Raw genomic sequence first — 10,218 nt, forward strand, 5'->3', positions numbered from 1 at the left:
CTCAACCCGAGACAACGAAAATATCCACGATGGCTAGTGGCGACATTCGAGTTTGGGATCCAAACTATTATCCATCAGATTAGAAGGCTAAAAGGCAATTTTCAACAGGTAAAATTTGAATGAAAATATCTACTTGGTATTATTCATTTAGTTGAAGCGCGCATTCCTAACCTTAACTTAACCTATTTCCTCTGAATTTTCAGATATTCCTACTAAATAATATAACGTCAATTTCAGACACAATTTTTGTATGGGATTTTCTCACCACTTGCAGAAAAAAGGTGATTTGCATTCACATAGAATACTAATTTGAATCGCAAAAGTTAATTCTCATTCATAATTTACACTTTGAAACTCGTTTTTCCTTCTCAAAACACATCATAATACTCGCTTCACAAATACAGACTGTTCCTTTCAGTTTCAGAGATGCCAGATCATTTTAGTTTGCGAAAATATATGCAAGTTATATTATCTGCAAGCAAATGTTTTTATTCCATATATGAGACTATGACAGTAGAACCCCGATTATCCGCGAGCGGGGGATCCGCTGTGCGGATTATTCGCGATTGCGAGTTCCATAGTAAATCAATAGGCCTTTCCGGAATTTGTTAGTGAGTGGTAGGCCCATGATCTTTTGTTGTGGTCATGGCTTTTACATTGTTCAGCCGCTGGTATACACGACCTTATAGATGGATACTTTAATGATTTCTGTATTGATAAAACATAGTTTTTATGTTGAAACATCTTTTTTCATGTATCCATTTCTTTTTGGTTCTTTAATGGGTCATCCGCGATTTTCTTTATTCGCGGTGAGTTTACCCGACTGTTCCGCGGATTATTGGGATTCTACTGTAACTTGAATTAACACGTGATGTTTTTTCACCTGTGATTTTCCCAGAGTTCTCATTCTCCAAATTTTATAGCGGAGTGTGAAGAAACACACAACTTAGACTAAAGTGGCTGCCCCGCTCGCTAGCGCAAAGAATGACCGAGTTCAACGTTGAAAAATTCCTAAGACGTTGTTAATTTTCATTCACTCTCTTACCAACACATTGTCAGTTTACTTTGAGGTTTTGATTTGTATCGTGAAAAGTACCGTATTTTGCTATTTAAAGTACAGTAATTTACATTCAATGCGACATTTTTCTAATTGGACAGACCTGTAATGCTTCCATTTATGATTCCTACAATTTCAGAAGTTTATAAATTTTAATTTCAATCGCAAAAAAGGCTAACAAAAGTTAAATGTCCGCTTGCAAATCTGGCAACTCAGTCTGGAAGTCCGTGAGGTAAAACGTCAACATCATGCATCCATATGAAATGTCACGATATTGATGCCCGAGAATCAGAAAATCCCGATTCTTCAGCAGTGCAACTTCATTCAGAATTTTCGTGGCCGCACATTGGTTCTAGTTTTCTGCGCACCCGACGTTAATATAGCCATCAGCGAATGCGTAGCACCACTGTTAGCGGTGGATCTCCACCATCCTCCGTTAGTACTATCGTTACTGACTACAGGTGGAGCAATGTCGGCTGCTGAGGATCGAAACGAAGCTGAACAATCGCTGAATTATTCTAAAATTGATTTCGCTGCATTCAATGAGTTTCTGGGTAGCTACAATTGGAGTGTCCTTGGTCAGGACGTGAATGACATGGCGGCGCGGTTTTGCGAAGTTGTCTGCAACTGGCTCGTAACGAATACTCCTCGAAAGAAACCTCCAGCTTGGAGCACTCCACTCCTGCCATACTACCATACAAATGAAACACAAATTTCTGCATTACTCGAGAATAATTCATGCAAACGGAGCCAAATTTGGCATATGAAGGGGCACGAAACGTTTCTATGGTGAATCCACTCCTCCCCCCTCTCTAAGGGGGGCTGCCATACAAACGGAACACAAACTTCTGCATAACTCGAATATTAATCAAGCATAATTTGGGATGTGAGGGGTTTTGGGTATGGGAAATGTTTCTATAATGGTATGACACCTCTTCCTCCTCTGGAATGGAGAGGGGGTCCCAAAAAAATCTTACACATATTCCAACCAAAAATATTACAACCAAACATGAAAATTTTCGGACAACTCTGAAGGACAAAGTGAAAATTCGGAAAATTAAATTCCCATATGTTCTACAATTACATAGTGACAAGTGCTGTTAGTCCATTTGGTGTTTGCGCTAGCGAAATTGATCTTTGTTCGAAACTGGAAATGGATTTTAATGTGATAAAACGCACTCCTATATCTTCTTCTATCTATACCAAAAAAAGGACCGCCGGATGTGTTGATAAGAGCAGAACTCGATGAAGGAATTTTCCAATTTAGGGCTGTCTTTATTTTATCACATTTTCTGTATAAAACATTTATTCCGTGTAACGGAGAAACATGTAATTTGCATGTGGTTGAAAAATTTTGGACGAGAATTATGTCTGAAAATAATCTGATATTATAATGATGAGTTTTGTTAGAAATACTAGGAATTTTATAGTAAAAGGTAAATTCAACGGGGTCGAATAGAAGATCAATCAATGAACAGTTCTGAGATTGGACTCTTGAACTTGCTCATAATAAAAAAACGTGAATGTTTGAAGGTATTGATAACAAAAAACAAATTTTGTGCGGGACGAAGTTTGTCGGGTCAGCTAGTTGTCAATAAAATTGACCGTGTAAGGTCCGCTTTAGATTCATACCATGGTGACATCTTTGCTAGTTGTGAATCTGGTTACGGATAACTAGAAGGGCTGAAATCGCCAATGTACACCAGTGCACTTTTTTTACTCTCCATAATTTACCAGCTTGTTTACCAGACGTAGAACTACGTCTTACATTTCTGTACCGAAGTGTGAGCTCAAAGTTTCGAAAAAGGAGAGAGTGACGCTGGAGTGCTAGGTTTTGAACGTTAATACCTCTTTACCGGCTGAATGGAGTGGTATAATAATCACATCATTCGAAAGATAAAATGTCAAAAAAGAATGACATGACATGAGATGTGCTTTTGGACAACGTTCTCAAGGATTTTTGCCGAAATCGTTCAGGCGCAGGTGCCATACTGACTTGACAGACTTTATATGCATTTTTTTAATCAGATACAAGTATAAAATAAAATTTGTTGCAAACATAACTTGTAAACCGTAAATTATTTCATTATTTTACTTTCTTACAAAATACTGATAGGGGGAAGAAATGGGTTAATTTCCTTGAAGGGAGGAAAGGAGCAAAAAAGGTTGAAACCCACTGCTCTATACTGTGAGTTGTGTGAGTTGTAGTATATCTCGAAATGTGTACAATTCAATTTCAAAATATATAGTAAAGTATAAATAAAAATTAGGAAAATCATTCATCATCCTGTAGCAATGCCCTACCAACTTAAATATTACTTACATTATTCCATCGATGAGAAGCTGAGCCACAATTTTGATATCTTATGGCACCGATCTAGGCTGTCTTGTTCAAACTGTCTGATATGGGCAGAGATAACTGTCAAAGCAACGCGAATTCGTATTTTTTCCATAGCAAATTGTGAAGAGTTGGAAAACAAGCTTTACCGACTCTGCGAAACGACGTGAATTTCTTCAGAGACTGCAGATTTTCGATCTCCTTAGCAAAAATCTTGACTTTGTAGAACTTTTGGGCAAGCTTAGAATAAACGATCCCGGTAGATCAACTAGACAATGGGCCTGATTCTCCTGCGCGAATGGAATGTGACAGCAATGAACTCCTCAAAGTCACATGACCCAGGTCACCGTATCGCCGAAGGCGATGGCTTTGACGTGAGAGGTTCATTTAGGAGTAAAATACCTAATGAATGACAAATGGTGCAGTGTTCATTGAAATATATGTCAAAGCTTGTGTTTTTTGCAAAGGCTCTATGCAGTTTTCTTCATCTTTATAAATTTTTTCCTCTTATTATAATTGATGAAAATAAAATCACTGGGATAAAAAGATAAAAAAAAATATATTTTCAAATTTGTTTTTGCATAGTCCCTTTGCATTAATATGATTGTATATTATTTCAATTGTTTTGATTTTGTATCCGTGTTTTGATTCCGCATTCGTGTTTTGACTAGTGTCCGGTGCTGATTCCGTAAAAATTACGCTAAAAGTTTGGTGGAAGGTGGACTATTCTTTATAGCATTGCAGTGAATATTAATTTTGAAGTCTCCTCACATAAAAGCCATCAAGGTAAGATATATTTATTATCGCATTTAAACAATTTTCAAAAGCTAATTTTTTCCCATAGACAATGAGCAGTTTCGCCTTCCGGATAGATGATGACTACATCTTTGAAACTGGAGTAGCAATTGCCCGTTTGGAACCGTGAATGATTAGAGATCGTTCGAATCCTTTGAAAATGCCTAATCCTATGTAAGTTAAATGCTATTATCAAAAATTGAGTTTATGATACAAAATATTTCCATTGCAGAATTTTTAAATATTTTCGAGTATCCAAGGATCTGTTTCGTCACCTTCTGAACGTTGTTGAGGGTAATCATAAGTCGACTATAAGATTAACATCTGTTCTTTCGGTCATTAAGCTTGCTGCGACAATTAGATTCCTGGCTGAAGGAAGTTATCAGAAAGGTGCTGGAAACGATCTATTCGTTGGCATTGCACAATCCACCATGTTGAAGGCCTTAACTCAAGTGATTGATATTCTCCTGAATAATGTGTGTCCGATGGCAATTAAGTTTCCTGCAAACGAAGCAGAGAAAAACGCGATAAAATTATGATTTTTCCAGAAGTCCGGATTTCCAGGTGTCATAGGTTGCGTGGATGAAATGCATATCAGAATTTTTCCTCCAAATTCTAGTATTCAGCACCTGTATTATAATAGAAAGAGGTATCACAGCCTTAATGTATTGATAGTAAGTATAGTAATTATAAGCAAAACAGCAAAAATAAATATTTCTATTTTTCAGGTTTGCGACCATCAACTAATAATAAGGTACGTTGATGCAAACTATCCAGGATCTAGCCACGATAGTTTCATATGGAATGCAAGTGCATTGGACAAATTACCAACAAGGGGAAAAAATACTTGGCTTTTAGGTACGATATTTTGTTCCAAGCATTCTTGAATTTCATTAATATTTCTATTTTTAATATCACAGGTGATGCCCGCTATACTTTGAAGCCATATTTGATCACTCCGTTCCGGACCACCTTCAATTCTACGTCGCCAAATAAGACAAAATTCAACGAGTTATTATCAAAGACCAGAATTAGAGTGGAAAGGTCGATAGGAATACTCAAAAAAGTTTTCCGTAGCATATCAGGTGCAAGACAATTGCACTATACACCAGACGAAGCAACAAAAATTATCAACGTGTGTTGTGCTCTGCACAATTTACGCATAAAATACAAAGTAGCTTATGATATGGAAGAAATTTATGATATAGATGGATTAGAAAATGAAGAATCACATTTTTTTTAACGTAGACGATAACACTGATGTTAATAGAATAAGAGAAGAAATTATGTTATCAATTGTATAATAAGAAAAAATCGTAAATATTATATTATAAATTTATTTATTGTTTATTCCGAGTTGAATTCTTTTTTATTAGACGCCTTCAACAAATCTAGCTTTCTTTTTTTCCAATTCCCGCTCCTTCCTCTTCTCTTCCCGAAGGAGGTATTCTTTTTTAAAACGCAACTTCTCTTCCTCTAAATAGAACTGCCTCCTCGCATATTTCACACATTGCTCAGATTTGGCAGTCAACTGTCTCAGATATTCCGTTTGTTGAGATAGCAACTCGGATGTATCGATTGCCTTCATTTTCTTGGAAATACTCCTAGGTGTGCTACATTGTTTGCTTGTGCCAGGCTGTGGTGTGTTCTCAATATTGTCGATTTCAATTTCCATTATATCTGGAGTGTGCTGCGGAGAGGATGTCATCGGGGGACCAAAAACTGTCCCTGTGGGCGGATCAAAATGTTTAATCATATTTCAAAAAGTGTTTTCGTATGTTACCATTATGATTGATTGCTTTATCCAGGCAAAGCAAATTAACCACAGCTTCCTCGCATGGCGAAAAGGCATGCATTTTATTTGGTCCTCCTCCTGTAGCTCTGGATTCGTTTTTGTTATCTTCTTTTTAGTTTTTAGTTTTAAATCAGCCCAAACCAAAAAGAAAAAAAAAACTTTATACGCTGGTAATATCAAACACGTTCAGTGAAAAGGAAAACTTCAAATGCACGACGCATTTAAACGCAGAAGCAAATGAACGATTTTTTTGCAATCGATTCAGAGTTCACTGAAGGAATTCCAGTGACCGTTTCGTGGCTACAAACAGCAGAAGAAATTGAAATTTTTGTTGCGGTTTTCACATATTCAAAGAATGAAAAACCCTGAAGTCAAAAGAAAAACAGCGAACATAAATTGGTAAAGTAAACCAGCAGCATGTTCAACAGTAGATGACGAATGGCAAAAATAATCCTAATTGCGCTCTTGTATTGTACTTCAGAATCAACAAAAAGAAATGAAATACCTAAAACGTTTATATTGTACGTCAACTATACTGATTTGGTTAACGATAGATTCGATATTTGAACACTTGCGTTCTATTTGAGATGTGAACTTTGGAATTTATTTCGCGAATAATCTTACAAGTTTGGAATCAATAAACGACTGTATAAAACTACACTTATTAATTTTCAAATAACTTAATTCTCATACCTTCTGCCACTCTGATGTATTTCTAATTGGCGGTCCTAAACTATTTTGGACTTCGGCATTTATGATGTCTCGGAAAATTTGAGGCCCTTGGCCAGAATAGGATTTTCTACCATCCTCCTTGCCTTGAAGAGTTGGAATGCTTCCGATTTGTCACACGTAACCTGAAATATATAAAATTCTATCATAAATGAAATTGAAAAAAAATCGCACTCACTTTTTTGCTTCCATTGTTCGCACTAGTTGAAAACAAATGAGGATACGACTTGAAACGTCACAAAATGGCAAATTTTTTCTCTGCAATCGCCCACGAGAATTGAGTGAGTGTTCATGAGAGTTCATTCAAGGTGAAAATGAGTGAGACAATTTTTCCGAGCTGTCACTTCTCATTCGCGCATCAGAATCTGCCCCAATTTGTCTCCCGGCTGGCACATCTTACTCTATACGAACAAAATAATCCTTTCCATGTTTGTTACCAACATTTTAATTATGTTTATTACTATGTAAGAAATGTGTTTAGCATTAGGATTGATCATTAAATTTTATTCTGTGCAAAGACTGGATAAATAAATTAAAAAATAAATAAATTTCACTACACAACACATTCTGACATTCCGGAAGTTTACGGACCAAAGTCTGGTTCAAATCGATTAACTGTTTTCGGTAACGTTCACTATTAACAGATTCACCGGTCGTACCACGCCCAGAAAATGGGTTACAAAAAAAAGCTACAAAATATTTGGCAATGTAAACATTAGTAGAATGTACATTAGAGTGCCAATGAAAATGGCCATCTCGAATTTTCAAACCGTACTTGATTAAAAGTATTGATTCCCACGGAAAACTACCCTATGCGAAATGTCAGCTCAATCGGACTTCATTTACTAGTGTCGCACAGCGGTTAAAGTTTGAGTTTTCTAAAAACCGAAAAATAACCCAAGGGGGGAGTAAAGGAAATCGCGGTTTTCGAAAAAAAAATTTGATGCCAAATGTGTTCAAATTGCATGAAACGTCGAAATGTAGTGTCATCTCGAAAAAAAATTGTCAAAAATCGACATTCGACACTTGTTTTTTTTTCGGAATACGAGACGAAACGTATGGTTTTAAGTGCCAATAAAAATAATTATCTCGGTTTTTCATTCGGAACTTGTTGCGATAATATACCCTATGCAAAATATTAGCTCATTTATTAGTGTTGCAGACGTTAAAATTTGAAAACCGGATCACCGAAAATCAGGGTTTTCAAAAAAAAAATGATACCAAATGTCTTAAAATTGCATGACACGTTAAGATTTAGTTATCTAAAAATTATTTTTTTGTAAAAAAACGACTTTTCAGACGGAAAAATGACTAAGTGCCCAAAAAAAATATTTTCCTTGACAACTTTTTTTTTTGAGATAACAGTAAATCTCGACGTGTCATTTCAAAACACTCAAACTTTGATCGCTTTGCGCCACTCTCCCTTAAGTCCGATTGAGCTGATATTTTGCATAGGGTGTTTTTCCAAGGCGGTGAACATTTTTTATGAGCTTTTTGAAATTAGAGATGACCATTTTCATTGGCACCCTAGTACATAGACTAAAGTCGCTTTTTACGCGGTGTTTGGAATTTACGTGGTTTATTTTTAGACGGATTTCGGAATTTACGCGGTTTATTTTCACGCGGAATTCGGAATTTACGCGGTTTTTTTAAGCGGCGCGTATCAGTCGTGTAAAAATTACTACGCGGATTAAACTAGTTTATACTGGCCGGTTTGACATTTGTTTACCAATGTTATCGCGCAATATGTACGACTAATTCGTATTGCCAAAATTGACTTAAAATTTATCAAAAAATTAGTCAAATATACCATTTTTTCTTAATAGTACATATCACACCACGCTGGACCAAGAAGACACAACATTGTCTTCTTTCTGATGCCTTACGGTCGATGTGGCCGATTGGCCGGACTCAAAAAAATAATCTTTTGTGCTTGGGATTCGTGAAATATATTCACTTTTCATTTCCAGTCATAATCCGATGCAATATAAAGATCTTACCTTGGCTTTTGAACGTCGGGAAATGGTAAATTCGTCATCATTTAATTATTCTGCGAGTTCTTTTCTGGCCACCGTTTTCGTCCAATAAGGTTTACAGTTAGGCAGGTTTGAAGACAAACACCTTCAGGATATTTCCTCGTTCCTCGTTCCTTACAATGAAATTACTCGAAATTATTAAATTAAATTTTAAACTTCCTGAACATTGCGATTTGTCGAGAACATAACAGTTTGTAAGTTTCCACCAACATTTTATGCGAATCGGAAACAGAAATTTGGTTTTTGTTTGTAGAAAAGAGTCAATGATGTCCACAGATAGGCCATTTTCAACAGACGAAAAAAAAATTTTGTTTGCATGAAACTTTTAACATTTTAAACTGGATATCGCTAACACCTATCAAAAACATAAACATTACCGATCTATATGACCTTGAACCTTGCATATTAATATGTGTAACTATTAAGGGGGCACCCCGGTTTGGAAGGTCAAAAAAATCAATTTTTTTTTATTTTGCATTTTTGGGAACCTTATGCCCTCAGAAATGTTGTCATAAAAGGATTTTTCGATAATTGATTTCGTTGGAAAGTTACGGCCAAAAGTATGAGGTTATCTCAAGGGATATATTATTGGAACTTGGAACTTGGTACATACTTATCATGGAAGCTACCCAAAATCACAATTTTCATTTGCAGGAAAGGGCGTACTATACGTCAAACTTTGTTAAATTAGAAGAGTTTTTCAAATATACAGAAAATATACAGAAAAATATACAGCAAAATATAAAAAAAGAGAAATATCGAAAATGTCGAAAAATATCGGGGATGTTTTGAGGTATTAAAGTTTTTAACATTAGACTCAATTTTTGAGTAAGATTTTTGAACAATGCATACAAAATGTTATTTTTTCTAAATAGCTTATTGATTTTCCAACAACTTTGTCAAACATCATATTTCAATGAGACGTCTGAATTTTCAGTTACGATTCTTTAAAAAAAAAACCATCAATAATTTGAATACGCTCTTTAAAAAAATCAATCGTAATTTAAATGGGTTATATAATGATGAAAACTGTGATCTTATGTAGTGTCCATCATAAGTATCAAGTTTTTAAAAAAATCGTAAAGGGTCGGGTCAGCGGCCGGCTGATTCGGCGTGGAATTGCTCTATCTGAAATAGCATTACAAATTACCAAGCTACACAAAAATTAAAACATTTTTTTACACCTTTACTAATTTACCACTCATTTTTTTGGTGGTGTAGTTGTGAGCGAAATATTGGGAAGCAATTTATTAGGTGCAAAACTGAACGCACGCTGTTAATGAAACTCTAACTTTATTGCGAAAAAACAACAAATCAAACAATTTTTTGATGCCTTCATATAAGCGAAACTTTTGATCAGCTAGCTCATGTGGCATCGAACGGAACAAGTGATAATCGAACGGTGCAATATTCGGTGAATGTGGCGGGTGGGGTAGGACTTCACATTCGAGTGTTTCCGAGTAGATTT

The 10,218-nt window shown here is 35.7% G+C and overlaps 1 pseudogene; it reads left to right on the forward strand.

The window, feature by feature from the left end:
• The first annotated feature begins 4,350 nt into the window (after window positions 1-4,350).
• LOC129773380 (putative nuclease HARBI1) lies at window positions 4,351-5,433 on the forward strand (annotated as a pseudogene).
• The last annotated feature ends 4,785 nt before the right edge of the window (window positions 5,434-10,218 follow it).

This window comes from Toxorhynchites rutilus, chromosome 3, assembly GCF_029784135.1.
Source record: "Toxorhynchites rutilus septentrionalis strain SRP chromosome 3, ASM2978413v1, whole genome shotgun sequence".
Classification (NCBI taxonomy): domain Eukaryota; kingdom Metazoa; phylum Arthropoda; class Insecta; order Diptera; family Culicidae; genus Toxorhynchites; species Toxorhynchites rutilus.